The 25954-nt window shown below is 38.7% G+C and overlaps 1 long non-coding RNA gene across 1 annotated transcript in view; it reads left to right on the top strand.

Annotated features, from left to right (window-relative positions):
• The first annotated feature begins 11368 nt into the window (after positions 1–11368).
• Positions 11369–25954, top strand: part of LOC140003488 (uncharacterized) — a 29237-nt gene continuing 14651 nt past the window's right edge. Inside the window, exons 1-2 of the long non-coding RNA XR_011812260.1 lie at positions 11369–11448; positions 17642–17825. This is a non-coding gene — a long non-coding RNA (uncharacterized lncRNA). The remainder of the gene's footprint in view (positions 11449–17641; positions 17826–25954) is intronic.

The following is a 25954-nucleotide window of genomic DNA, read 5'->3' as shown; positions in this document are numbered from 1 at the left end:
TGAAGATAATAAGAACTGACTGTCCTAAATTAGACTTGTATTCTTACTGCTTTTTTGGGAATGTCATTCCCATCCCTCAGAAACAGCCCACATTCTGTTCCTGGTTACTCGACATCAGCATTGGGGTAGATGTGTCCCAAGTGCAATGGCCTCCCAAACATCTACAGCAATGCATTGATGAATGCTGTTGTTAATGTCAGCTGTCTGGAACCTCTCTCTCCCCAATAGTTCCTGTGCTATGATCCCACAGTAGGTGGCTGGATGCATCCCTTCTTCTTGTTGCAGATGGAAGATCTTGCTCGTATGCAAACCCTGCTCCCTGTGCAGCTTGGTTGAGGGCATTCTTTGAAGATAAAACAAGCCTGTTTTCCTCCATCAAACTAAAAAATACCATTGCAACATGGCAGCCCTGAGGTTCCTTCAGCACCATTATCCAGTAGCTTGTTAGAAGTCCTCATTTGTATTACAGTAGCCTTCTGTTGGCCACTGGTGTATCAGCTGTAGTTATACTTCTCCATCTTCTAAAAGCTTTCCAAACTCAGCTTCCTCCCTGCCCCAGGATGTAGTAGAGTTTTTTGTTGTCTTTAGATATAAGCCCAAAAGACTGCTCTCTGAAGCTTTGTTTAGACCATAAACCAACATTTCAACTCTGTCTGGTCACTAGAGGACCAGCAGTCAGGATGCAGCCTGCCTGGTCCAATCACTCCTCCACATGATATCCAGAGTAGTAGGTTTATTCTGTTAACTTGTGGTTTGAGCTTTCTTTCTCTTTCTCTCTCTTTTTTTTTTTTTTTTTTTTTCTCTCTCTTTTTTTTTTTTTTTTTCCTCCATAAAAGTAGAAACAGCTATTTAATAAATATCCAAGTGAGTTCTAGCTTTAAGGATGATGTTCATTTAACATGGCTTATGCTATATTATTCTTGCTTAACTTTGAGCTTTTGATTTAGCAGTGCTATTCCACAGGGGATATTGTTGGTTTCCAAATCTTTTGTCAGAGTAATTGGGCATAACATCTTTGCAGGTTTCTGTTTCAAAAGATGCATTATCTTTTCTTGTACATTTGTTCTATCAGAGCTATTCAAAAATTTTAGCTTTACAGATTCTGTGAAAGAATTTGAGGTTTAGGGCTGATAATTTATGTTTCTGCTGAATTTGCAACTCTGCGTGTGATGATTAATACACTCCTCTCCATAAATAAGTAAGAAAAGATGATATCTGTAAATTGGTAACAAAACAGAAGAATTTCATTAAATTCAGTATTCTGCAAGAGACTTCCATCTTGCTAATTCTTTATAAATTAAACCTCATCTATGTCTGCCTGGCTGAAGAATGAATGTCACATATAAGGTATCTCCTTCAAATATTTTCTCGAAAGTAATCTATATGATTTACAACATATTGCAATTAACATTGACCTTTTGTCTGCTTCAAAAGAATGTGAGAAACAGTTCTTCTGACATCAAAGAGATTTTCTAAATTTCCAAAAATATTTCTGATGAAAGTTGGTCTGACTAGGAAAAAATATATATGTCGTGTATATATATTATATATTGTAATATAATATATATATATATATATTTGCTATAAATATATTTTCCAATATTTGTTATTCATTCTGAATAATTATCCAGTGAATTACATTCTATTGCCCCTGATTGCTCCCTATATGACTCTATGAAGCTTACAAGTTACCACATTAAATCTCTTATCTTTTTTTTTTTTTTCCTATTAGTGCTTTTACCAACAGTTACCTATGAAAATGTTTGCGGAAAGCAGAGGACTGTGAGTAGGATCAAATTTTTTAACATAGTAGAACATGGAGTCCTGTTTCTCTTTATTTGTTCACTCCTTTCACTTCACTACTTTGGTCCCTCTCTAAGGGTTGGGAAGGCTCATCCTGCTGCAATGAGCCAAGCTGAAATGGTGTCACTCGGGGCACTTGCTGGAGCAGGCTGTCCTTGTGGCAGCCCTGACTTTGATGGCAGAGTATTAACTGTTAGGGAGTGGAGGAGGGATCAGAACACGAGGTAGGCCAGCTGCCAGCTACACTAAAATTACTCCTGTAACCACTCCAATATGTGTACCAGAATTTAGGGACTCCGATATATTCAGACGGAACAGTTTTACACAAAGGGTAGTTGAAATACAGTCTGGAACAAACTGCCGAAGTCAGCAGTAGAAGCAAATAGTGTAAATCAGTTCAAGGAGGAGTTTTTGAAGAAGGCAAGGGGAAGGGCATAGAGCTACTAGCAAGAAGTTCAAGTTTCATGTGATGGAACACAGATTGATTTGTATTTCCTGAGGTTATGAGGGCAGGTCTTCATGGACTGTATCATCCTCTTTGGGCTGCTTAATGTTTGCATGTGCTTTCATGCTGTGTTTCATTCTCTTTCAGTTCAGAAATGCATTTTTTTTTTCTTCTTGGTCCTACAGTCTCAATAAATAACATGTTGCTGAGTATAATGCATACTGCAGAAACTCTGTTTCCCAGCATCTGGGTGAACTTCCCTGAAGTCGGTGTAGTTGTTTAGTTACAGTGATATCAGGCAGCATCCTTTTCAGCTTATAGGCATATAAATTTGTATGCATTGTGTTACATTATTTCTTAGGAAATACCTCCAGACCATGATATAATATTTATGTCTATGCTGCTCTGTTGAAGAAATCTTAACTGTACAGTCAAGTCTGGAAGTGCTTTACGTGTTTCAGGGTGCCACAAATCCCAGCATAGTCATGCTGCTGTGATGAAAGCTATACATCACAGGAGGGGGCAGAGCAGAAACCTGAGGTGGGGAACATAAATCCACAGGATGACATTTCCATGTATTTTTTTCTTGTGGCCAAGGACATGTGATAGTGACAGAGTCCTGAGCTAACTCCCCTGACTTTACAGGACTCCTTCTTTTAAAAGACTTGGGAGAGCAGTGATGAGCCTGATTCTGCAAGGTGCTATGCTCCATAAACTTCATGGCATGTCAGCATAAGCCAAATTTTTTCCATGTCTTGCTGGATGGATCAGGCTTTGCCATTATTAATGCCTGATGCCATTATTATTATTTTTTTTTCCTGAAAACTAGATAAACATCTAGTTTTGTTTTGTAATGACATAGACCATCATGACTACTTATATATAAGGAAAGTAGTTTGTATTTTATTACATTTTTTAGTTTCTGAGTCATAGATTGCACTAAATAACTAGTATATGTGATGTTTTCAATAGAAATTTTACAAATGCACAAGTTCCCCTTTCTTTTTTTTGCCTTTTTCTGCATCTTTGATAGGCAAAACACAGATTTTTTTTGTTGTTGTTTCATTTAATGCAAGAACCCAAAATCCAGTTTCTTATTCAGATTTCCTGTGCCTTGGGTTTCTTGCTTAAAGTAACTGTTATTTTCACTGATATTTCTGTATTTCCAATATGTTCTGCCTCAGCATAACATAAAAATACTCTCAACCTGAATTCAGTACTGTACTTATTGGTGTGGTAAAAGAGCATAAAATACTTCTTTATGCTTCCCTCTTTCTTCCTACACTTATAGCCCCATTGGAAATTAGAAGTGCAGTTCCATAGCAAAGAAACACAATAAGAAAATTAACTGAATTTTGTAAATGACCAGGAAAGCTTGGTTCTTGCTTCACAGAAATTCATAACCTGTGCCAGCACAATCTCTGTTCCCTACTTTGCAGCCATAGATGTGCAGGTATTGTGTTTAAAGCCCAACAGAGCAGTAGCAACAAGACAGAACTGGCCTTACAGAAACATAGCAGCCAGATGATTGGATCCTATTTCCCACAGGTTTCTAAGTCTGCAACGGAAAATGTCTTGTAACTCTATTAGGAAAGACCTAAGGTGATCAATAGAACCAACAAGGCCACACAAGTATGTCTCAGAGCACAATGAAAATTGCACATCCCATGGTGCTCAAGGGACTTAATATTTTTCAGTGATTTTCTCACCCCATCCCTTGCCCTTGTTTAGAGAGTAGTTGTCTGGTGCAGCTTTGCTGTGAAATGTGGTAACTGGACCTTATTCATAATTATAGTTACCAACAAAAAAAAACAAAAAAAGTTCCGCACATTCTCTAAGGTTTCTAGTAATACAGATTTTTATTTTTTTTTTATAATAATAATAATTAAAGCTTTAAAGATATTGTTTTATACTTTGAAGCAGCATACTGCAATTTCAAAGACAGGATGTCTACACCGGTTAGAAAAGAAGGCAGCAGTCCCTTACCCATCCCTCTTGTTTGAGATGAGGGGGACAAGGTCAAACGCATGGTTTTGCTGGAGCTGACTGGTGTTGGATACACAGATTCAGTGTAGTGAGGGTAGGCCACAAGCTGATGAATTGATCTGGATGTTCTGAGATGGGTGGATCTGAACCGACATTGCTATTGAGATTGGGGTTTATCTACAAATACTTGACTGGGAACAGCATTTTTGTGTTTCAGTTATTGACAGTTAATATGGTCTCTCTGATAGTAGAGAGAGAACTGGATCCTGGTTGTGGGTAGAAGGAGAAGGGGAAATGATCTGCGCTATTTATAAATGCTTTTTATTTTATTTTGTTTTGTTTTATTTATATAAATTATTTTAGCTTGTATATAGCAATTTTATTTATAGAGATTGTTTCTCAGTTGTGCTGCGGCTGGACCCTAATAACAGAATAAGATGGAGATTTTAGTCCAAAATAGTGAAGTCCTATGGTGAGGTCTTAACAAGAAAGTGAAAAAGCCTCTGAGGTGTTCTGGGATGCTGAAGACACTCTTTTCCTAAATGGGAGCGATGACAGAGGAACGGTAAACTGCAGCACATTACTTTCTGCTGGATTCCCAAGTAAATTCATGAGGTTGTATCCCATTTAAAACATGTTTTTCAAATATTCTTTTCTTCTTTGCATGTCTGGGGCAATTAATAATGTGGGTGCAAAGTTCCTATTCATTTCAGGAAAACTTTAAAAATTGGAATGATTATCTGGAACTTCAGTTAGTTATGGTTATAGTTATAGTTAGTTAGTTAGTTAGTTACTTGTGATAGTCTTTCAAAACTGCTTTTCTTTTTGTTATTGTTGTTGTTTGTTTTGTTTTGTTTTGTTTTTGGTGTTTCTAGACCATCTGTGGATAGCCAGCAAAAAAAGACTTGATCCTGTAAATTTAATCTGTGGAGAAGTCCCAAAGAAATTAGCTTTGCTTTGATGGTCTTTTTCTCAAAAAACTTTCAAAAGTTTTATTTTAGTGACTGATTTTAGTGACAACTAAGTAATGGATTGTTCTATTTCAGAATTATTTTCAGTTTGTTGGTATGCACCCCCTACAATATATTGTTATTAATTTTTTTTCTCTTTTTTTTTTTCTTTTTTTTTTTTTTAATGCAAGAAAAACAAAATGCTTGCTCTGAGGTGTACAGGGAGTCTTAGACAGTACATTTAGTTCAGAGCACATGAAAAAAATGACTACTTGACTACATTAGCTTTGGGTACCCTCAGGCTCTTTGAGATTAGTTTTAGATTCATACGCTATGGTCACTCATTGACCAAGCTGTTTCAACACTTACACATATCCAGCAAAAGATCATTTCCCTCAGGCATGGTTTTCTTTCAATCATATTTAGTAAAACCATTAAACACACTTGGGGCTTGCACTAAGAAGGGAAACAACTTTACATGTGCACAATTCAAAACAATTTTCTTCTTCAGGAAAAAGAAAGGACTTCGTTAAGTGTTGAAATCTCAGTTTCTCAGGTCTTAAGCTTGGTATGCCCTTAAAGGGTTCTGTAGAATTGCTCTTAAGAAGTCACATGCCAATATTTTAAAAGTTGATGCAAAGACACTTTATTTGGAACTAAACATCAAAATTAAATATTCCTAATTTTCATATGTGAGAGTGATTGACAGTTGATACAGTAGTGGGAAATACATTGATTATTTTCATCTTTTTAATAGCCTATACCTTAGTTACCAAATTTTATTTCCCAACAAAACCTCAAACCTTAAGTTTTTCAGCCTAGATGTTATTTTAGAGTTCCTAAATTCCTGCCCCATATTTTAGAGTAAATGAGCATCCACAGTAGTGGATGAAGAGTGCTATGTAGAGAAAGATTGCAAAGTGGAGTGGCTGTGGATGTCTCTAACTATGGCATTTAGCTGTGCCAGGTTTCTGAACCCACACTTTGTTTCCTTCATATGCAAAGTCATATTGGCTCCAGTTCAGAGAAATTCAACACAGGAAGAGTGTGTTCACACACAAAGACTATTTGTAGGACTTGTTACTGGACCCTAAATTTGGAATTGGGAAGTGTTCCCAGATGGCCTGTAAAACAAGTATTTTTGGTTTTTCAGTGAGAAAGTGAAGACATTAAATTCAACAAGTTTTCGTTATTAAACATATCATGGTCCTTGTTAAGCAGATCTTGGCCCATGGTTTATAGAAAATACTCTCTACTTGAACAGCATACCTTTGAATAGAATAGAAATGCATTTGAGAAGGAGGTGTTGTTTTTGTGGTTGTATTAACCCCATACACAGGGTTGCTGTTGAGGGGGGAGGGAGGGATGGAGCCTTTCTTCTTGTACAGTTACCCATTTTAGGTGGGTGTCTCAGTAAGAATTTTCTCCCAAATTATCTAAGTAAATGGTGCTCTCCATTCTGATTTATCTTCATCCAAATACCATGTCTGACAGGTTTCACTTTAGAGTTCAGGTTCAACACTTCACTTTGACTACTCAAACTAGAAATCCCCAGTGACACTCCCTCTGCTTACTCTGGCTGGCTTTTACTTGAACTCTCTTGGATCGCTTTACACATGAAGGCATGCGTATGCATCCACCACCACCACCCCTTTCAGGAGATCACCTCAACTGCTTAAATCCTTTTTTTTAATTTTCATTTCTCTTCTGATATCATACTAGTGGAATTTCTTAAATTTATATTAAAAATGCTATGGTATCTTGTATCTATAAGCTCCTTTACAGTTAGATTTGGAATTTTTACAGATGTCTTTCTTCAGATAGTATCAGTGACATTTATGTAAAATTGTTTTTCTGTAACCGTACATCCTCCTTTATTAAACGTATTTACAGTCATGTGCATTGAGCTGTAAACATGAGATTAAGACCTTCTTCTTTGGGGTGGGACCAAAATGGATGGATATCTAAGCAGTGATTTCTTTCTTTCTTTTTTGTTCTTTTTTTCATGACTCTCTTGATGATCATCATAACTGCTAAAACTCAAAATGAATGGTAAATTGCAGACCTAATTTTTGCTCTATATTTAAAATACTCTTAACCTGCAATGCTCCACAAAGCTGACTGGAGTTTAAACTTGCTCTTTTTGGTCTTCCTGACAGTTTTGAATAGAGGAGTACTGCTCAAGGAGATCTTGAAACATCTGTAAGCCTATAAAATTCCAGTAATAATACTAGTTTCTAAATCGACTCTTTCTGATAATATTTACTCTCTTATCAAATAACCATTATTTAATTACCATTAAAAAAAAAAAGTTCTTTTTAAACTTCTGATACATTACATTCTGTAATGCCATTCTGCTCTAGAGACTGAAGCAAATTTTGGGAAGGGCTCTTTAATTTTTGGATGTTTCACTTTCTCAGTATCAGAGTTACCAAGTTGCTCCTTCGTCTAGGCTTGTTGAACAATTGCCTAAGATCACAGTCTATCTGCTAATATAACTAAGTACAGTGCATTTTTAAAGCTTCTAATTTTAGTCTTCTCTTATTCCTCTTTTCAATTTTGCATCTTGTCATCTTCAGCTATTAGAAATTCTAAATTTCAGTGTTGAAAATGCTAAACTATCTCTTCTAGTAGTATTTCATTAATGTTTGGTTATTTAATATTTCATTGCATTTAAAAGTCATGAGACATTACAGTATGAAAAGTGGTGTATAAATTTTATTGTGTTGTTTACTACCTGTTAGGTAGCAGCAGATTACTTCCTGTGTATTTTCCAGCAGTGAAAATTAGAGATATTTTTCTTACTGGTAAAATAATTAGTGGTTTAGGTGAAAATGAATATGATTTATGTGTGCTTGGTCATGCAGAGTATCAGGCTGTTTTTTTAACCGTATTGTCAGTTTCTGGTTGTTACAAAAACAGATTATTCAGAATTTCATCCTTTTCACAATAAAGTAGCACATTTAGATTTATTATCTGGAATCTCCATAGCACACATTGCAGGCTAGAGTAAGCATATTATCTCAGAAAGCCCTGACATCTGAAAGTATTAAATATTTTAGAGACTTTAAGAAATAAGCTCAAACTGAAAGTAAGAGCTTAAATCAGCAGTACTGTATATGTGTCTTGGATAGTGTCAGTGATGTGCTCCCTATATGTGCACCTGGAATAAGTAACTTAGAGCATTTTTACATCTGAATTTCTTCTAAGGTGACAATGTTTAGTTCTGCTTAGTAGTGTGGTCTCCTACCCACGCTACTGATTTTGCATCTCCTAAAGGCAAAATCCAAATGTTCTTTTTTTCTTTTCTCTTTCTCTTTCTCTTTCTCTCTCCCTCTTTTTTCTTTTTTTTTTTTTTTTTTTTTCTAAAAAAAAAGGATTTAAATGGCTGACAGAAGCTTCCTAAGGACTCTTGTGCTTCCAGTTTGTAAACTGGTGAAGTTTTTACTCTATCCAACTCTAAAAAGCTTTTTTTTTTGTGAAGACCACAACTGTTTTAATGTTTTTTTAATGTAGGTTCCTAGTATCTTCCAGCACCAACTGCAGTCAAGATAGAAAGGAGCTCCTGAAGAGGGTAACTTGGAGCACCTAAATATATATGGTTCCTGATTCTGAACCATCTAAAACAGGATTATTCTTCCAGTTATTCTAGTCTAGAAACAAACTGACTAAGTGAGATGCCCAAACTTGGGCTCTACAAATGCTTTGTGTGTGTTTCATGACAGTTTTGTTCAAATCTCTTGTCTACTAAACCTCCCTAGGGAAAAAAAAAAAAAAAAAAAAAAGAGCTAAATTTTGTTTAACACTTAGCTTGAAAATGTTATATGGAAATCTGAGTCAAATAGAATTCAGGCAGAATTTTTGCTCAATGTGTTTGCGTGAAAAAGCAATCTGAATTCAGTCACATTTACTTCCCATCAGATTGGGCTTCTAGAAGTCAACACAAGGAACAATCTCGTGTTATGGGATCGATTTTAATGTTCCCTACAATTAAAGTAGTTCTGTGCTACATTTAAGCAAAAACTCAGCTTTGGCAGTGTGGTGAAACATTAGAGAATACTCCTCAAATTAGTTACAGAAATTGAATGCCAGGGCAAATTAGAAAGAGGCAGGAGGGGGTGAAATATTTTATTTTAAAAATACTCTACAGACAAACATGCAGTAAATTAGCAAGTGCGCTTTCACAGTTATTCATGGAAACATGTCTGAAAACAAAAAACAAAAAACATGGGGTTGGTTTGTTTATAATTTGGCAGAATTTTCCAGTGTTTTGTTAGTTTTCCATGGGCATCTGTGCATAGGGCTTTCTGGGAGGATCACCAGAAATCTTTGAGGGAGACTTCAGAAAGGATGCACCAGACATGGGGGAGTGCAAATGAAATGATAGTGTAAGGCAACAAACTTTAAAGCTGGGCATTTCTTTTGAAAACCTTTCCACCTCAAAGGCATAATTTTGAGCACTAGATACATGGAGTGGATCCAAGTAAAAGGATCCATGGATCTAACTGCATCTAGGTATGGATAATTCAAAAGCTGCAGTTAAAAGTGCAACCCTAACTTCCCAAGCATTTACAGCAGGTGGTATTAATTTATGTCATTTAGATTAATAGTTGTTGTTTAACAATAGCTGTTGATAAACTATCGTTATTATAACAATATGCAAAAAAATGCATCGAACGGGGGGATGGGAGGGATGTGACACCCAAATGCTCCACCCTGTTATATTTTTTATATACGTATATTATTCCTCTGTCCACCCAGAAATGATAACTTTAGTATGTTTATTGGGAATGGTGAAAAACAGCAACTTGCAAATTAAGTGAGACAAGGTACAACAGATTGGAGCTGTATATTTTTAATGTTGCTTTCAACCACAGTGTAAGTGTTAGAAAGGAGGGCAAAGCTTTATTGGGAAATACATTGGCTTTTATTTCAATAAATGCTTCTGGCTCAAAGGCAAACATAGTTTAACCTGATAATCTGTGAGAAGTAGAAGGGCATGTGCTGGCAGAAGAGAAGAGAACTGCAAAAGGATCTGTCCTTAGGACCTGTCTATCTTTCTGTTCATAATAAAAGCAAGAGAAAAAAGAAGCAGTGTTATCAGTACACTTCTGCAAGTGAATTAGCTAGCACAGATTTGATAAAGCTCATAAACCCTCTAGAGCAATCGTGACAGTTTGCTGGCTTGGGCTTTGTCTGCTGCCAGTTACTCCTTGCTAGTGGCACTCTTTATTTATGCTTCAGTACCACCTTATCCTCTGGGCTTCAAACAGAAGGGACCTGTCTGTAAGTGTTTCGGTTGTGGTGTTAAAAAATAAGAGTGCAGCAAAACACATGCAACAGTGCCCAAGATCCATTTCAGCTACTTTCCGTTCTTCTGGTGTATCTTCCCCGTGACTGTTGGGTACACACAGATCATGGTGTATGACTGCCTTCCACTAGAGAGTGTCACAGAGTTATTTGAATGAATGAAAAATCCAAATGGATGCATTATCTGCTTTACTGTAGGTAAAATGCAATGTAGCGTGACCTCAAGAACAGTAGATAGGTGCGCTTTTGTACACGTTTTCCATTTTCTATCACCACCCATTTGTTGTTCACTGAGCAGCTAAAAACATAATGCTTGTGTTGCACATTATGTTTGCACATGGGTATTGCACATGGGTATTGCACATAATACCCATGTTTTTATATGCACTAGTTTTTATCCATTTGTCAGTGCGTACACATTAATCTTATGATAAACTTGTCACCTGATACTTTTTGCTCTCTTATTTCTAAAATTAAATATACACTGCAAAATGTTAGGATAATTTTGGGGTTGATTATCACATGCATGTTCCTAGCACAAGCACTAGGCATTGGCAAATAGGATGATCCTAAACCTAAACTTCTATGTAAAATTCTGTACATGGGAATCCTGAAACAAAAAGGTCTCAGTTGCAGTCTGTTAGCAAATTCTCCTATCTGGACTGAAGATGTATATGCATAAGTAGGGAAATTGAAAAATGTTCTTAAGTAGTCAGAAAGCCTCTGAAGGGATCTCTGGACAAGGAGCTACAGCAATACTATTAGATGGGTATTATTAGAAAAAGAGTGAGGACAATAGTAACACCCAAATTGCAAACAGTATTTTGTTTATTATTATTATTCCCTAAAATTTTACATGGAAATGCAAACATTGAAACTATTATGATTTTTCAGGTGTGAAATGTTTCTGAATAACTCTCATTCCTTTTGCCATCTGAAGGATTGCCCATGAAGGTACTTTACATTTTTAATTCATTATTTTAAATAAATACCGCACTTGCCACCATGATACTTAAAACAGGGTTTAATTCTCAGGTTTAATTTCTGTGAACTCTCCTCACCCTGAATTCCAGAAAACTCTGCAAGTCTGCTGTTCTCTGTTACAGGGAGTGATCCTTTCCTTTCCTTTCCTTTCCTTTCCTTTCCTTTCCTTTCCTTTCCTTTCCTTTCCTTTCCTTTCCTTTCCTTTCCTTTCCTTTCCTTTCCTTTCCTTTCCTTTCCTTTCCTTTCCTTTCCTTTCCTTTCCTTTCCTTTCCTTTCCTTTCCTTTCCTTTCCTTTCCTTTCCTTTCCTTTCCTTTCCTTTCCTTTCCTTTCCTTTCCTTTCCTTTCCTTTCCTTTCCTTTCCTTTCCTTTCCTTTCCTTCCCCTTCCCCTTCCCCTTCCCCTTCCCCTTCCCCTTCCCCTTCCCCTTCCCCTTCCCCTTCCCCTTCCCCTTCCCCTTCCCCTTCCCCTTCCCCTTCCCCTTCCCCTTCCCCTTCCCCTTCCCCTTCCCCTTCCCCTTCCCCTTCCCCTTCCCCTTCCCCTTCCCCTTCCCCTTCCCCTTCCCCCTTCCCCCTTCCCCTTCCCCTTCCCCTTCCCCTTCCCCTTCCCCTTCCCCTTCCCCTTCCCCTTCCCCTTCCCCTTCCCCTTCCCCATCCCCTTCCCCATCCCCTTCCCCTTCCCCTTCCCCTTCCCTTCCAGGCTTGTTGTCCATGTCTAACATTGTTGATATGCGTAGTTGTCCTTCTGATTTAATGAGCAAGATACCTCAGTGGTGTCCACTTAGGCTGAGAAAGAACGTGTCATTTAGTCCCATCCTGTCCCCACATCTAGGGACACACAGAAATCCCAGCCGGAACACTTTTTTATTCACAGTTTGTTTCTAGTTTTAAAATCTCTGGAAGACTCAAAGATAGAAGCAGAGCCAGTTGGGCTCAGTGGACTTGACATCAGGAGGGGGTTCTTCACAGAGAGAGTGGTTGCACACTGGAACAGGCTCCCCAGGGAAGTGGTCACTGCACCGAGCCTGTCTGAATTTAAGAAGAGATTGGACTGTGCACTTAGTCACATGGTCTGAACTTTTGGGTAGACCTGTGCGGCGTCAAGAGTTGGACTTGATGATCCTTAAGGGTCCCTTCCAACTCAGGATATTCTATGATTCTATGATTCTATGACTTTCCTCACCTTTTCCTTGAAAAAGTAAGGGGACGAAGGGATGAAGAAAGGGGCCTAAGACCCTTCATCAGTGATACCAGCAGTTGTCAACAGACCACAGCCAAAGAGGTCTCAAAGACCCAAGTGCAGAGCAATAAAAAGGCATTTCTCTTGAAGTTCAGACAAAGAAGGTAGTACAGAGAGAGCAATTATGTCAGATCTTCCTATAGTGAGGTGAGCGGTAAGCTAGGCTTGTAATGTCATTAAGAAACTGTAAAGTCTTTATAAGGTTACATGTACTTCTCTGTGACAGTTTCAGAGTTGGTTCTTAAAAACTTTCAATTTGTTTTACCTATTTAAATAATCTCTGCAGCTAGCTCACCTCTGGTGAGTACCTGTTAGCAAAGATGAAGAAAATCCCAATGTATTCTTTTTTTTCTTAAAAAGAAATGGGGAAAGTATACATGTACAGATGAGCTTTTCAAAAATAAATGTTACTCTTCTAGTTTATAAAACATTTTTTGCTACTGTTTTCCAGAATATATCTGGGCATTTACACTACCACTGTTATAGGAAGAGAGAAGGTTTCTGTGGGTCTGTCAGTGGCTCAGGTATCAATAACTCAACCTCTTTATCTCATTTTACCCTTTATGGTTGGAATTGAAATGCATCTTCCATGAACTACACAAAAATGTTTAATTAGTGTTTGAGAGCTGTGAGACACCTTAATAAGGAGTTGGTCTTCATGAAAGCAAAGATATATTTATTTAAAACCACATATCTGTTCTGCAGGGTGTCTTCACATAAATAGTACTCTAAAGAAAAAAAAAAAAAAGAAAAATATGAGTAGAAATATTTTTAGGAGCTTCTCGATAAGAATTGCTGCCTCATTACTGAAGAGAAGTAACTTTGACAGATGGCTTATACAGCCATACTATGTGTGCTTTTATTGCATGAGGGATTTCTAACAGTCAACAGAAGTTCCTTTCGATGACCTGGAGAGAGTGTGATCTAACTCTTTCAAGTTAATCATGAACCGCAGAGCAAGCACTGAGTAAACTGATAGCATAAATTGAAAGGTCACAGCCTGTGTTGAGAGAGAGGCTGTAGTATTTCCCTCTTGAAAGAGACATAACAATTCATTTTTATCTCTGTCATAGAGGTATAGGCGACTGAGGGTGAGAGCATGCTCAGTTAGAGCTGAGCAAAAAGAACAAGGTGCCTCAACACACACCTCTTGTGTTCTCACCACTCCTCTGCCGCACAGCAGGCTGAATGCAGCTTCAACCTGTATCAAAGCTCCGCATCCTCTCTTTTCTTTGGCCCTGATGCCTGGTTGAAGAGGTCTGTGATCCAGCAGCCATGGTGCTGTGTGGGATCCTTGGTGGTTTGACTTACCTGCGCACCATGATGGGTGTGGGCAAACCAAGCCTTTGTGAGGAAAAGACTGCAGCAGTGTCTTTATTCTCACTGAGATTTCTTACTGGATCAAAGGATTCCCAAGGCCTTGCACCCAGTGTAGTATGGGCACATGTGTGTATTTGTCTATCATGTGCATAACTTATGGGGCAGCAGAAAATGGAGCTTAGACACATTAAAATCCAAGATGTATTATAATTTAGTCATACTAGCAGAATTTATAACATAAAGAGAATATGTCTGTATCAGGATGAGATGATCATCTAGAAATAATAGTATTCACTTTTCAGTGTGAGAAAACTGCAAAGGTTTAAACAAGGATGTGTGTTTATCTGTTCTTTTTTTTTTTTTTTTTTTTTTTTTTTTTTTCTTGGTCTGAAATAGCTCTTTGTGTCAGATATTGTATATCCTCCAGTCATTATAGCTACTAGTTTGAACAGGAATAGATATGTAGATGCATATTCATGCTGTACACTTTAGGGCAGGGGAACACTAAATTTACCTCCAACTGCTTTAAATGTTAAATAAGACTAATTGTCCACTAATCTGTCTAACAATTCACTTTACAGTTCTGGTCCCTGGCAATGATTTTGCATAATAGACAGGGTAACCCCTTTGCTGTACTTGTTCAGCATATGGCCAGCAAACACTTGTGTTGGATGACGGAGCCACTTCCATACAATGTGCTGTTCCACATAACCTTTTCCTTGATGAACAGCAAACATTGCCCAAAGAATCCCTCAGAAGAATCACTACGTGTTTTACAGAAGTTAATGACCAGGCACTAATGTACCTACTCCTATATTAGATGGAGAAAATGGTGATACGTATCTTTAAGGACCCTATTTTTTTGCTAGATTTTTGCAGATGTAATGGTAAGATCAAACTATGATAACTGAAAATTTTGTCCAAAATTTAAATAATAATAACATTTAAAAATGCAGAAAGAAGGGAAACAGAAATTCTTGCATGTAACAATTTCAATGCAGCACAGTTTTCCCTGCTGCTTTGGGAGCTTAGTTGTAATTCCTGATGTGCAGCAATATCCAACAGGAGAAGGAAATGAATGTGGCACAGAGGTTATATGACTCTATATGAGGTTATAGACTATAGAAGAATACACTGGATTTTGGAGAAGAAAAGGGACTCCTTGTTTGAATAAATCTTAACACCTTGACAGGGAAGTCAAATCAATTAGATTGTCCTCAGACAAAGCAAAGCATATGTTTATTCAGAGTTGTCTGAGTCCCAGGAGAAATTAGAATTGGAACCCATATTAAAAAAGCCATCTGGGAGTATCTTGCACAAGACACCTTTGTGTGAAGAAAAGGTATTGTTGTTATTGTCCTAAAAAAGACCTCTCATCACACTTGACCTTGGGATCTAATTAATATCCTGGAAAAAAAATATATTATTACCTATTAAAATATAAGTAGGTGCTATATTTTCTTATCACAGTGTTTTGGTTTAAACCTTGACAGTAGATATATTTTGAAGTATCATAAAAGCTTGAATTCAGAAGGAAAATATTATCAAAATAATATTGGCTACTTAAAAAATTACAATAAGGTGAATCACACTAAAAAGTGCAGCCACACAAAAAGACATGGACATGGAAGTTGGTGCTGCTCCAGGTAAGCAAAGGAAATGAGCCCTAGACTGGACTGATTTTGCCAGAGGTCTTTGGGCTCTGTGTAGTGAGGGCAAGGAAGAGAGCCAGCTTGCGAGTGCTTTCATCTACTGATGCACAGGGAGGACTTTTGGAAGCCTGTCATCTGCTGTCTGGCAAGGATGGTACTGTTCAGCCAAACACCACAGCTCAAGCACAGAGAGATTTCCCACCCTGCATTCAAACAAAATGAAGTCAGCTTTGACTCTGCAAAATGTCGATGAATTCTTCAGAGTAAATCAGCCCTGTCAGTCTGATGTGGAACTGTCACCTGCTTGTGACATAATATAATATGAAATGATATTGAACAACATGCGTTTGGCACTAAATTGTTAGCGGGTTATAGCTTTGACAGCAGCAAGTTTATTGCTTTAATCCCAAGGTCTTTTAACCCTCTTTGACATAAATTGAGGTTGGCTTTTGTGAGAAAACGCCACACTCTCTTCCTTTACCTAAAACTGCTTTTAACAATTTATGCTCGTACATCAGACACTCATTTTGAGTGACAAAAAGAAAAAAGATCTATTAGAACAGAAGGAAAAAAGGGTCAATTTAGGTTAAGCAGTGTATGTCTCTTTTGGTAGGCATGTCACAGCTTTCTTCATGTGAATGTGAATTTTAAGTTGTAACATAGTGTATTGCTGTAGGAAAATAAAACAAACCTGTGACAAGAAGAGTGAGTAAGTATTGCAGGAGAAAGGCTGGTAATCTGCAACAAGACTATTCGTCCATTTTTGGATATAATTTAATTTATTCCTCAGTGTTTGTCCATTTTGAAACTTTTCTATAAAAGGTCAAAGGATTTTCTTCTTTTTTCCAGGTAGCCTGGAGAGTCTAGCTTACACATAGAGTTACAAGTATTACGGATTTATGGAAGAGATAGTATGTACACACACAGTTTTGCTGAACAGTGTAGCTGGCTGATGGCACTTAATTTAATATTTCACTTTTTTTTTTTTTTGAGACACATTGTTTAGAGTTATAAGTTAACATTGTCATCAGTGCATAATCTGATAATCTGGTCACAGAAACACATCACATACGAACTATAAAAGAAATAACATGGGACACATCACCCATGTTTTTGTATCCTCCATTACTATACGATGCTTGTAGTGTTGCTTCAAAATCATTTTTTTATTACATTTAAAGCTCAGCTGAATCTGTCCTTGTACTTTGTAATAATGAAAAGTGAACACATTCTCAGAATATTTGCATTTTTTAAATGTTTTATTTGTTCTCACATTGGGAAGAATATGCTACTGATCTACCTTTATTTTTACAACAAGAGAAGAATGTGGGAAATCTTAGACAAAGGAAACGTGTCTCTCTCCAACTGTGACTATTTTTTTTAAGTTTTTATAAATTGCACTTTTTTCTCTTCAAAAAATCGGATGTGTCATGATTTTTCTTTCTCTTATTTATATGTATTTTTTGTTATTTATATTATTGTACTGTTACTGTATATAATTTGCTTATAACAATTTTGTTACCAGCTAATGTTTAATACATAAAGCAGCTGTTTCTCTTGCACCTCTCCCCGTGGTAATATTATTTCCTCTGTGGCCTTCTGTGTCCCTTCCACTCCAACCTTCAACTCCCTTTTCATATACCCTCTCTCCTCCACTTCTAATTCTTCTACCATAATAGCTACTATAACTACCATTTGCCTATCACTGCAATTACATACATCTATTTCCAGACCAGTAGATGTACCAAGTGTTATTCTGCTAAATCCAGGATTGTACATGAGAAAAAAAGTTGGCCTTACAATTTAAAAGAAACAGATCCTTTGTTTTTTAAAGCATCCTTTGTTTATGCGTTGTCATTTCCTTAACACTGAATTTTTACCTGGGGTATTTGCTGCATTGGCACCTAACTGCTCAGTTTCTCCTTTCACTTACTATTTTGCTTTAAATCATACAGGAATGATGTTTTGTAGACAGTTAAATGTTCATCACTGCATTGTGGAGAGAGACTACCTACTGGCACTCTTCCGATCAGGGTGCGCTCTTCGGCAGCTGCTGGGCTTTCAGCTTGCACTGGTGTGAAAGATTCTTGGAGACAGGGAAGTTGTAAGGCAGAAGCAGGATCTGCCACTACTACACAGGTAATGAATCCCCACATTCACAGCTTTTGGGTATATTGTATTGCGGTCAATATTTCCAGACATGATATTGACTGGGAATAGCCATATTGAAAATTCAGATTTGAATTTGAATATTGGAATAAGATCATGTCAGCCACTTCAGGCTGTGTTTCTTTTGTACCATAACACAGTCCTTGCTGCCTAGTGCTGAGTGCCATGCACTGCTGCTCTACTGTTATGTTCCTCTCAGACTGAATACAAAATTGACACAAAGAAATAAGTAGAAATTATAAATAAACTTCACCAGATTTTTATTTTGGAAACTCTGTCCACCAAGTCAGGCAAGTAACAAAATAGAGAAACTGTATCTAGAGCTTCTAAGGCAAAATAGTATTCTGCTTCCTGGTTGTATTCTGTGGTGGTTTTATAATAAAGTTTCTATAGATTACAGTCTATAGCATTCTGTACTTTAGAGAAATGTTGATATGATTACGTCACATTTTAAGCACATTATTTTATGAGTTGTGGTTATGCTATATTAATTTTGAAGGTTGTCCTCATGCCACTAGTCATGGCATCTAATCACCTTTTTCTTCATCATTCTTCTTATGTGTCCTTTGGTTTTAATGTAAGATATGCCTAGCTACTGATGGTAGCTGATTTCACTAAGACCAAAGGCAGTGATTTCTTAATCAGGCTTTGGCCCTACAGAGCACCTACAGAGCACCTACACACCTACTAAATGCCTTCGGCAGGTGTTCTCCTCCGATAGGTCCTGCACCACCACAGTGCTCCTCAGCAGAGAGCACAGGAGATGGACTCTTACAGCACTGCTCCGACTCCTCAGCTATTTGGTACTGGCAGCCATTGCAGTTTCCTTCCTTCTACTGCAGTTCTAAGTATAAATTCCACACCTCCAAATCCCGTCAGAATGAAACTTGGGGAACTGGGAAAATGGGGTCAGGATATGAATTGTGATCTTGTCCATGGCAAGAAAAAGCGCTATCACCAGGCATTCAGCAGCTGAACTACCCTCATGTTGTTTGTATTTTTATGGACACTGTTATAACTATAGTCAAGTATGATTTAACTTTAAAAGGGATGCTGTAACATTGTTCAAGTGCAGAACTGCCATAATCTTTTGTGGTAAATCTTTTGGATTTTATCTAGCTTTTAAAAAGAAAGGTAATATGAAGAAATAGTAATAGAATACAGAGAAACTGCATTTTCAATGACTTGCCGATCCATTATTTTTGTTTTCACATACGTGCAAACATTTCTGAGTACACTGTCTTTGTGCACTGTTTTCTTGTAAATCGCATCAAATGGGCATCTCTTATAAAATGCAGAGATTTTTTAACCTAATTACTACAAATGTCATGCATATGCAATTTGAGATTTTCATTGCTTATGCATTTCAGTAGCACAATTTCATTCTAGATATCATGAATGCATATGTTGCATTTGCTTCTAAAAACTGATTTACAATAATGAAAACTACTTTTGTCTTTACTAAATATATTCAAAATCAATATCTTATTTTGATTCTAGATACTCTTGTGGTACAGGAGATGAAAGTTGTTTTGGGTTTTGACACTAATTCAGTATGAGGCCTTAGCTGACTTGCTTAGATTTTTGCAATCTTTTTGCTTATCTGTATTTTCCTGCCTCTTGTTTGGTTTATTTCATTAATATTTGTAAACTGGCTTCAGATACTTGCATGGAAATTGCTGAATAAGTATTATTTTCTGTTAGGTCTCAAAGTGGACATTTGAGAAATAATGACTTGCAGGTTTTATAAATAAATACATGGTTCTGTATAATTAGCGATAGCTATGAAATTAAATAAATTAAATAATTTGCTTCAGCATAAATAGGGTCTTGTAGCTAAAATGTTTAATCAGAATCTCAAGAGTTTTATTATGTGGCACAGGACAGTGTAATTACAAGTAGAAAACCTATGCCGACTCCCCATTTCTCAGCATTGCTGTCTTAGAAGAAAGCTGTAAGCAAAAGATTCTTCATTCCTTCAAAGCATTCCCAGAGGGCTTGCCTGCCATAAATAATTATACAGCCTTTAAACCATTGTCAGCCACCGCAGTCAGGACCACTACCTCTCACGACTGTATCCAGAATTTTGCAATAGCTGCTGCTCTGGAGGCGTAACTCTGTGAGAGGGCCTGAGCTTGCTTTCTTACATGAATGGAAGTTTCAGGCTCGTTGTGGTTGATGAAAGTTTGAAAATGTAAATTGTAAAGGTTATTTATGTTGCTGAGTGTTTGGATATAGTGATATATCCTTTGGGCTGCTCAGGACACTAGTTGGTGGAGTCCCATGGGAGGCGGTTCTGAAGGGCAGAGGGGTCCAGAAAGGCTGGGCGCTCTTTAAGAGGCAAATCCTAATGGCGCAGGAGCGGTCTATTCCCATGCGCCCAAAGATGAGCCAGCGGGGAAGAAGACCAGCCTGGCTCAACAGAGAATTGTGGCTTGAGCTTAGGAGAAAAAAGAGGGTTTATAATCTTTGGAAAATTGGGCAGGCCACTAAGGAGGACTATAAGGATGTAGTGAGGCTGTGCAGGGACAAGATTAGGAAGGCCAAAGCTCATCTGGAGCTCAATCTGGCTACTGCTGTTAAAGATAACAAAAAACGCTTTTATAAATACATCAACACAAAAAGGAGGACTAGGGAGAATCTCCATCCTTTACTGGATGCAGGGGGAAACTTAGTTACAAGAGATGAGGAAAAGGCTGAGGTGCTTAATGCCTTCTTTGCCTCAGTCTTTAGCGGCAAAACCGGTTGCTCTCTGGATACCCAGTACCCAGAACTGGTGGAAGGGGATGGGGAGCAGGATGTGGCCCTCACCATCCACGAAGAACTGGTTGGTGACCTGCTACGGCACTTGGATGTCCACAAATCGATGGGGCCGGATGGGATCCACCCAAGGGTACTGAGAGAACTGGCAGAGGAGCTGGCCAAGCCCCTATCCATCATTTATCAGCAGTCCTGGCTATCGGGGGAGGTCCCAGCTGACTGGCGACTAGCAAATGTGACGCCCATCTACAAGAAGGGCCGGAGGGCGGACCCGGGGAACTACAGGCCGGTCAGTTTGACCTCAGTACCAGGGAAGCTCATGGAGCAGATCCTCTTGTGAGTCATCATGCGGCACTTGAAGGGCAAGCAGGCGATCAGGCCCAGCCAGCATGGGTTTATGGAAGGCAGGTCCTGCTTGACGAACCTGATCTCCTTCTACGACAAAGTGACGTGCTGGGTGGATGAGGAAAGGCTGTGGATGTGGTCTACCTTGACTTCAGCAAGGCTTTTGACATCGTCTCCCACAGCATTCTCCTCAAGAAACTGGCTGCTCTTGGCTTGGACTGGCGCACGCTTCGTTGGGTTAGAAACTGGCTGGATAGCCGGGCCCAAAGAGTTGTGGTAAATGGAGCCAAGTCCAGTTGGAGGCCAGTCACTAGTGGCGTCCCCCAGGGCTCGGTGCTGGGGCCGGTCCTCTTTAACATCTTCATCAATGATCTGGATGACGGCACTGAGTGCACCCTCAGTAAGTTTGCAGATGACACCAAGCTAGGTGCGTGTGTCGATCTGCTCGAGGGTAGGAAGGCTCTGCAGGAGGATCTGGATAGGCTGCACCGATGGGCTGAGGTCAACTGTATGAAATTCAACAAGGCCAAGTGCCGGGTCCTGCACCTGGGGCGCAATAACCCCAAGCAGAACTACAGGCTGGGAGAGGAATGGTTGGAGATCTGCCAGGCAGAGAAGGACCTGGGAGTGATGGTGGACAGTCGGCTGAATATGAGCCAGCAGTGTGCTCAGGTGGCCAAGAAGGCCAACGGCATCCTGGCTTGTATCAGAAACACTGTGACCAGCAGGGCTAGGGAGGTGATCGTCCCCCTGTACTCGGCTCTGGTGAGGCCGCACCTCGAGTACTGTGTTCAGTTTTGGGCCCCTCGCTACAAGAAGGACATCGAGGTGCTTGAGCGGGTCCAAAGAAGGGCGACGAAGCTGGTGAGGGGCCTGGAGAGCAAGTCCTATGAGGAGCGGCTGAAGGAGCTGGGCTTGTTCAGCCTAGAGAAGAGGAGGCTCAGGGGTGACCTTATTGCTCTGTATAAGTACATTAAAGGAGGCTGTAGCGAGGTGGGGGTTGGCCTGTTCTCCCATGTGCCTGGTGACAGGACGAGGGGGAATGGGCTAAAGTTACGCCAGGGGAGTTTTAGGTTAGATGTTAGGAAGAATTTCTTTACTGAAAGGGTTGTTAGGCACTGGAACGGGCTGCCCAGGGAGGTGGTGGAGTCACCATCCCTGGAAGTCTTCAAAAGACGTTTAGATGTAGAGCTTAGGGATATGGTTTAGTGGGTACTGTTAGTGTTAGGTTAGAGGTTGGACTCGATGATCTTGAGGTCTCTTCCAACCTAGAAATTCTGTGATTCTGTGATTCTGTGATTCTGTGATTCTGTGATGGAAGAGAGTGTCACAAGAGCCCTTTTTCACTTTTCTTGTACCTGCTTCCATGGTCTTGGCATGGCAGCATGTCATCGCTTGCCATTCTGTGTTCTCATGTGCAGCTAGCACAAATAAGCTGGCACTGCTTTATTGACTGATGTCTACATGATTACAAATGTGACCTAAGTTTATACAGGGTCTGTTTGAGTCTGCAGCAGCCAATAATGGTAACCATAACTCTATTTACATATATTCCCTAGGTACAACTAGACCTGGCTAATATGGAGCTATAACTGATAAGGGCTGTCAAGATTTGATGCTGAATTATCATAATTAAAGTATGCTTGTGAATGGCTTAACATTCAAGTTTAGAAGAGCTTCTGAAGGGGAAAAAAAAAATAAATAAAAATTGTCCTTGCCTTTTGGTAATGTCCAGGCCATCCCTGTTTTTTTGATTCCTTCTATTCCAACCCCTCCAACACCATTGCGTTACTTGGGAAGAGAAAAATAAAAAGGCCAATGCAATAAAAACGGCAAACTGTTCTTACTGTTTTCTCTTACTGGATAATCTTTTGATAGTGCATTTTTGCTTTGAGGTTGTATAGAAAGAAATTTAACTTTGAACTCTCATTTTTATTTCCTTTTCCTTCCTTAGCTGTTTATCTGAGCTGGAATATATTTTTTTTGCTACTGTTATGGAAAGCTGCTTCCATTTTTTGGTTCGAGGGGATCATCTTACCTGATTTTTGTCTTGGAATGTTACTCCATATGATATTTAGCCTGGAAACTAGGGGCTGTTTCCTTAAGCAAGTTCAAGTAGGTAGACTGCTAAAGATGGTTGATGTTTATGTAAATTAATGAATTATGTTTCAGAGGATCTCTGGTGGGAGGTGGAGGGGGGGAGTGATTGTTGCTTTTATTCCTAATTTGGGAATTTATCTTTACAGAATAGCTTCAGGGTGAAAAATTAATTGACTCAGTTTTCTAATTCCACTCTAAAGACGACAAATTTCTTTTACATCACCCTTCCCCCTTTCTTTGATAAAACTGTCATCAATACTCCAGACTCTAAGTGAAACACAGGTATACCAGAGGGATATGGGTTGAAAAGGCTTCATGATTTAGCCCTTAATGGGAAGAAGGGTATACAGCATCTATCCATACTCTGCTCAGCCAGAGCTCCTGGCACCTCTGGGATTGATTGCATTTGCAGTGTTGGTATGAAGTGGTATGGATATGCAATGTAGTGCATGGGACCAGAATGGCCAGGGCCATACAGAGCTTGTTAAATGACTACATAATTAATCACTCATTGGTTTAGAAACAAGGCAGAACAAAGAGATATTTTTCTGTTTACCTTTTTTTGCTTGACCTATGGCTTTTCTGGTCAGAACTTCAGAGCAGCCTAGTAGCTAGAATCTGGTTCTAAAGCCAAGTGTCTCTGTTCTGAGGATGGGAGCATACAAATCCTTATACAACTTTGTTTTGTCTGGGCAAAAGTGCCAGGGAGTAGCTGGTGTTGTGTCCCTGGACAGCTTATCAGAGAAGTTGTTCTCCATACAGTGTAAGTGTACCATAAGTTTTGTCAAAATTCTTAAAGCTTGCTTTATTATTTATTTATTTATTCATTCTTATAAAAGATCAGATCTAAAAGGTCATTAGTACCGTAACACAATTAACAAATTATGTCAGAGCTGAAAAACAACAAAGAAAGCAGGGTGAAAAAGGTGGTAAGAAAGGAGGTGACAGAAGTATTAAAAGTATTGTAGATAAAGAACTGTTGACTGATAAATATTTCAAAATATACATCCAATGTTTTATGGGTTACTAAACTGCTGTAAGTACACCAGCTGAATCCCAAATACATCATTCTAAATTCCCAGCAAAGACAAAACAACGCAGCTATAATACACCCTTCGTCATCCCTTGAAGACTTGGATTTAGCTGTAGGACAAGATGACTGCAGATAGAATATTCAACCATTGAAAAGAAATAGTAGAAAAGGAAAAGAAACTGAAGGCTGTCCAACCTTTCTATGCCCTATCTAGTGTAGTGTAGTGTAGCACTAGAACCTTGGGCCCTTGAACTTCTCTTTATCTATTTCTGGCTCATCTGAAAAAGCTGATCCATTTTCTAAGTGGCTTGGAAACTAACTTCATGCCTTACCCAATCTGCAAATTCAGAAGAAATCATTCCTAGCATTTATACTACATGGACACACTAAATCTGTTTTAGAAGTCTTTTCATGTTCCTTCTTTAAGGGAAGGCTCTCATATACTGTTGGATCAAATACTGTTGGATCTCACCACTTAGTGGGTTCATTACATGAGTTTTTTATTGGTGCAAAGACAAAATAAAAGCCCCATGTCCGTGCTCTGGAAAGGAGGGACTGCTTCTGGCATTGTATAGTCAGGACTAAGACTAATCTATAAGTTTTGTGTCCCCATATCTTATTTTTTTTTTATTTATATCAGTCTCTGTCTTCCATTACCTCTTTATGATTATGTCTTCGAGATGAGAGCATTTGATTGAATTCTGGTTGGGTTCTAGAGGGATGCACATTACATGCTGTTCTGCCAGCCTGAGCAATGCGTAGTTCTGGGAGTGTGATAAGTGAACTTTAAATAAAGCCCCTATGAATGAAGTTCATGAAGCAAATATGCGTGTAAAAATAAATAAATAAAGGTTTATCAAGAACAAAATGGACCACAATGTTCAAGTGACAGAAGGGTGACAGAAATTAGTTTCCCAGACTGCAGTTAAGACATAGATTCTTGTGTTACACTGGGTCTTTCAGGTTGAGCCTAAGCAAGTTTCTCCTGTTTTCAAGAGAAAACTGTGAACAAAGATGTTAGTTCACAAAAGGCTGTTTGATCAAGCAGAACAAGCAAAGCCTGAAAGTAGAAGTACACCTTTCCCAGATCTCTCCTGCTTTCCCCATCCACACTCCAAAAAGCCTAGTCTGTTAGCAGATGAATAGTAAGAACTTCTGTCTCAATGTGAAGGTTAAATGCACATTAGCACATCTGCTTAGATTAGGTCTGTCCATCTTCCAAAGTGATTGGCTTGATCAGCTCCAAATCCCAGATGTTTAAACATTTTGTCTTAAATTTCAGCGGGGGAAGATCAGTTCCTACTTATTTCTGCTGGTTTGCCACATTTCCTGACTTAGCTTCTCTACAGTTTCAGCCTTCAAGTTCAATAACAAACCAGCCCTGCCATCAGTCAGTTCCTGTAGGGGAATAGGGGAGGAGGAGGTGAATATGGGCTGGGGGGAGTAAGCAGAGAGGCTGTTGTCTTCTGTTTTCCTTCAGGGTTTGTCTAACAGCTAACAGGATTAATTAAATACCTGGCATAGATGCAGTTAAGTATTTTGCTGTTAAGGCTGAAAACTACACAATGAAAAAGTTTTAAAAACAAAACCAGAACCCCAAAACTTCTGTGACACAGTTTTGTCAACAAAGAATGCTATTGCCTGATTATGATTATATTTTATATCAAGTACTCTTTAAGTTTTCTCCACTTATACCAATATATTCACTGATGCTTTTTACAGAACTATTGTGACCTTTGCAGTACAATAATTGATTTTTATAAGTACAAAGGGTTTTGACTGTAGCAGATGGACACTTTCAGTATATAGAGATCCAGAGAGTTAATTTGCAGGGCTGGTGATTAACATCAGTTGTGCCATG

This window comes from Anas platyrhynchos, chromosome 12 (assembly GCF_047663525.1).
Source record: "Anas platyrhynchos isolate ZD024472 breed Pekin duck chromosome 12, IASCAAS_PekinDuck_T2T, whole genome shotgun sequence".
Lineage (NCBI taxonomy): Eukaryota > Metazoa > Chordata > Aves > Anseriformes > Anatidae > Anas > Anas platyrhynchos.
This window is presented reverse-complemented; position numbering and strand designations above follow the sequence as displayed.